The following is a 4861-nucleotide window of genomic DNA, read 5'->3' on the forward strand; positions in this document are numbered from 1 at the left end:
TTTTTTATACTTCAAATTATCGTCTTACATTTTAATTGATATTGATTTAATTAAATATTAAAATATAAGAAAATATTCAACATACTTATATACTTACTTTTTATTATGATGTTTATTAATAACTAAGTAAAACAAATTAAAATATACATAAAATAAAACTATTTAATAAATGTACTAAGGTCGGTAATTTTGCAATAATCTTAAATTTTAACCACAAACATTTAAGTCAAAAACTACATTTTAACCATATTATAAATAACAAAAATAATAATATTATACCCAATAACACAGCTAGTCTAAAGCTCTATTAATTTACTTAAAAAGTAACTCATTGAAGCTTTGTCTCCATTTGCTTATTCATTGACTATCTTTATAGTAAAAAATATTAAATAACAACATAATTATTTCATAACTATTGTTTCATTATTATGATAGTTTTACTAATAATATGTTTCAAGTTTTTTTTAATAAATTTAAAGTTAGAAATACTATAATTTACCAACTACTAAGTTTTTAAAAATGTTGATATATAATATATTTTTAATCTTGACTGAATAGGGCCTGTTATTTTAATTATTTATAACAAAAACATTACTATAAAACTTGACAAAAAAATATGAAATATACATTTTACAAAACATTAAACAAGAAAAATTACAAAATATTGTATGCCTTATGAAGTTATGTCAGTTTCAGAGATATCGTTTGGGATTTTGCTGTCGATATGTATTATTATTATTTATTCGTTTTGAATTGGTATTATATGAGTCCGAAGATTAATATATTATCTTTATGGGACTATCAGTTGTTTTAGGAAGGCTAATCCCATAGTCTCAATATTTTTGCTTATGAATATGTCAAAAATGTATTATACCAGCTCATACATCTATATAGTAGATATCGATATTCGTGTCCGATAAATACATTATATATATCAAGCCGTAGAATTTGTAAGCAATGAATTAAGTATATTTGTCATAAAAACAGTGATAAATAATTAATTATTATTGACTAGTATACAAATGCTCAGTAAAAAATTAAATAAAGTACCTACTTTTTTAATCTAAGTATGTTTATATCTATGTTGAATGATTATAGTCATTAATTAATATATTTTTTACTATGCAAAATATTTTTATTATTTACTTTTAGTATTTCCATAACTTTTTGCCAACACCGATATTATGCTATACGTTAAATGCATTACCTAAAATAAAAATGAATAAATAAATAATGTGTAATTAATACAAATAGTTTAAGAATTTACAAGTATATAATAGTACATAAATTTACGGTTTCGGAAATTTCAATAAAATAAAATATCTTAAGTATTTCATACTTAAGATTAATTATACTATTACAGATTTCGCGGTAAATGACTATCGTTTTAAAAAAACTAGTATTTCGCTCATGAAATTTGATTTGGGGTTTTTAACTAATCATTTAAATTAGTTAGGCATGTAGGTATAAACATTTGTAAACATTATTTCTGATGCTTTGAAAACAAATATGAATGGAGCAGATAAAATAATACATACATTTGCGAACATTTCTAAGTTCACGATTTTTCTCAACGATATTTTTAGTTTCAGTTTTTCCGCATCATTCATTCGCATAGTAAACAACAGCATATTTTTATATTTTATACTCATTGCGGTCCAATCACTACTGTATAATGCAAAGTTCATCGAGTCTTTCTGAAATAAAATAGTTGACAAAATTATGAGAATTATAATTGTCATTATTATTATTATGACGTAATTAATAAGTTCACTAATATTGATAGCAGAAAAATTAGTACTGATTAATTACGCCACCAGATTTCATTATTTTGTGTATTTATTGTAATATTTTTAATAATTATTATTAAGATACTTTCATATTGTATTTAAAATGTATCAGAATCTAAATTTTAACTGTAAAAATTATAAAAAAAACTACATACTTGGTCATTTATATTGTGATATAAATAGCATGTAATGAATAAATGTATTATGTTTGGTGTTACGGTTATAACCAGTTTTATTATTGGAACTGATAATAAAGAAAAACCATTAAAATGATTCTAAAATTAAAAAAAAAAAATTATCGTATAATAAATAAATATATTAAATTAAAATTTCTAAGTTATTTTTTTGGAAGTGTTTACTATAAAAATCATATACGCTTGTAGTATAATTAGCATTGACTGAGCTGCCAGTTGAACAAATGTCACTGGTTGAAATATTTTATATATTTCTTTTATTTTTCTGAAATAATTTTATAAATTTATTTTTAATAATTCTACTCAAATATCAAACATAAATAAAAATAATTTTAAATGATATAATGCGTTAAATAAGCTATAATTACTTGAGCATATTTTGTTGGTCTTGAATTAATAATTTTAGATTAAATATGGCTTCTAAATCATTATGTTTAAGATTTTTTACATCACCTGAACATAACCATAAGTTAAATAAAATTCAAACATATATTTTGAATTTCAAAAACATCATCACGTATAAATCATTAATTTGAATATAACTTACGTTTTATATCGTTAGGCTGGTGTAAGAAATTGCTATTGTTTTCAGCTGGAATGCAATTGAAATACATATTGAAATGACAAAAGTGTCATATGCTATTGTACCATGACCCCAAAATACGACATGGAGCATTTCAATGACATAAAAATATAAAAAATGTTCATTGTAGGATTCTTCATTAATTGGATACACGTAATTAAGTGAATTATAGCGGAATCGGCGTATTTCATCATTGAATTTAACATTCAAATAAACATCTCTGACAAAAAATGGTGATATAGACCAAGCAACGGTTACAGAAGACCAAAGTATGACGAAAAGAATTGTTGTTGAAATTGATTTAGTTCGAGCGATTTGAAGTATTTCTTTTTTATGTCCTGTGTACGATAAAAAATCGACAGATGTCATATCTAAATTATTCCAAATCATTTCTGAATTCCTTGATACCCAAGATATTTTAAAAGTCGAAAAAAAAATTGCCACAACTAACATAAAGTGATTCATAAGTTCATTAGTATTATCCAAGTAATAATATGAGCTTTCACATAGTAAACAGATTGATATTATACCACTCATGACCTCAATTGCAGCACCAATTTTATAAACGTTGAATCCAAAATATTTTGGAGTGCCAGGATTAATCAATTGATAGAAACCGGTAATTTTCATTAACTTCAGATTAACCATATAGTTTTGCTCATCATTGTGATTCATATTGTTTTCGTAATACTTAGAATACACTACAAAAATAACAGTAACAATATATATGTATTTTTATATGAGTATACTCGAGGTCTGAAAATAATTACTTTACGTTTTTGAAGATAATTTTTAACATATAAAATGTAAAAAAAAAATATTTTTAACTTGTTTTATTGTCATAATAATTAAAGGTATTTAATTCTTCGAATAACAGTATAAATTGAACATTCATATTCAAAACAGAATATATTTTTTTTAAATTTGAATACGTTAAAATTATAGTTTTTGAACGAGTTATTGTTAATTAATTATAATTAGGGAACGGATTTGAATTCAAATTATATTCTTTCTAAATGACCAAAACATTGCTTTCCAAGCACAAAGTTCATTTCGTACATAAAGGAATTAAAAAATGAACATTTATTTTGACATTTTTAGTTCCTTTCTTCTATTTTAAAGTATGTAAGAATGGATAAAATTTGATAAAAATTTAGTTAGAATTTATTCTATCTAAAAGAATAAAATTAAATATTATTAATGTTGACACGTATAAACACTTAAGTACATGCAGTTAAATGAAGATAAGCTATTTATCTAAATCATGATTTCGTATTGCACTGTAGAGTTTAGTATTATGTATAGTCATCTGGTATTTATGAAATAACAAAACAATTTTTTTTAATGTGAATAATTTTAAGTGCGTTTTAAAAAAAAATCTGTTATGAGTGCATTAAATTTTACTTTTTTAAGAAATTTTTTTTTGTTTTAAGAGTATTTAAATCTTATTTCTAGTTATAACTTATACGTGTTTTAACTTTTAAGTTTATATGAGAATTGGAATGGATCTGCAAGAATATCCTCTAATGTTTCTAATAATATGTTGCAGGTCTTATCACTCTTACATTATTATAATAGTGCATATAACACTTTTCTATCATTAATATTTGAAACTAATAATTTCTTATTAACTGTTACATACATTTTATCAATTCTATTTTTATATGTTAAATTTTTTTTTTAAATATTCTGCTTTGGAATATGAAACTAAAAATGTTTGATATGTCATTAAAAAAACAAAAAAAAAACAAAAAACAATTAAATACATTGTATTAATAAAAATAGAATTTTTCAAATGTTTTAATTATGTTAAAATATTTTCAAAAACTTTAATAATTTACAAGATATAATACGTGTTTACTGTTAAAATAATCACCTTGTATAACAAAAAATCTAGTTTCAGTAGTTTTGAATAAATGTATAATGCTTATTTTCGAAAATTATTGAGGTATAACTATAATATTTTAATCAATAAAATGTAATACTTTAAAAACTTAAATGACTATTAATACTTTTTGGCTTGTAGTCAGAACATTTTAGCTGTGAAATAAATTATTGTATTATAGTCCAACTCAGTAGAAACACAACTGAAAATAATAAAAAATAATTTCCTCACGATATAAACTAAATATACGGTATTTCAAATTCATATTATGTGTTATTCATTTATTGTTGCTTAATTACCGTTTAATAATCAATAAAAGAAAACCTCATTTTTAAAAGGTTTTTTTTTTATTTCCATTATATAATGAATGAAGAAATAATTAACAATATGGTAGTACCTATTATTGAAT

The 4861-nt window shown here is 22.2% G+C and overlaps 1 pseudogene; it reads right to left on the reverse strand.

The window, feature by feature from the left end:
• Positions 1-1138: 1138 nt before the first annotated feature.
• LOC132918457 (uncharacterized) lies at positions 1139-3242 on the reverse strand (annotated as a pseudogene).
• Positions 3243-4861: the final 1619 nt, after the last annotated feature.

This window comes from Rhopalosiphum padi, chromosome 1, assembly GCF_020882245.1.
Source record: "Rhopalosiphum padi isolate XX-2018 chromosome 1, ASM2088224v1, whole genome shotgun sequence".
Taxonomy (NCBI): domain Eukaryota; kingdom Metazoa; phylum Arthropoda; class Insecta; order Hemiptera; family Aphididae; genus Rhopalosiphum; species Rhopalosiphum padi.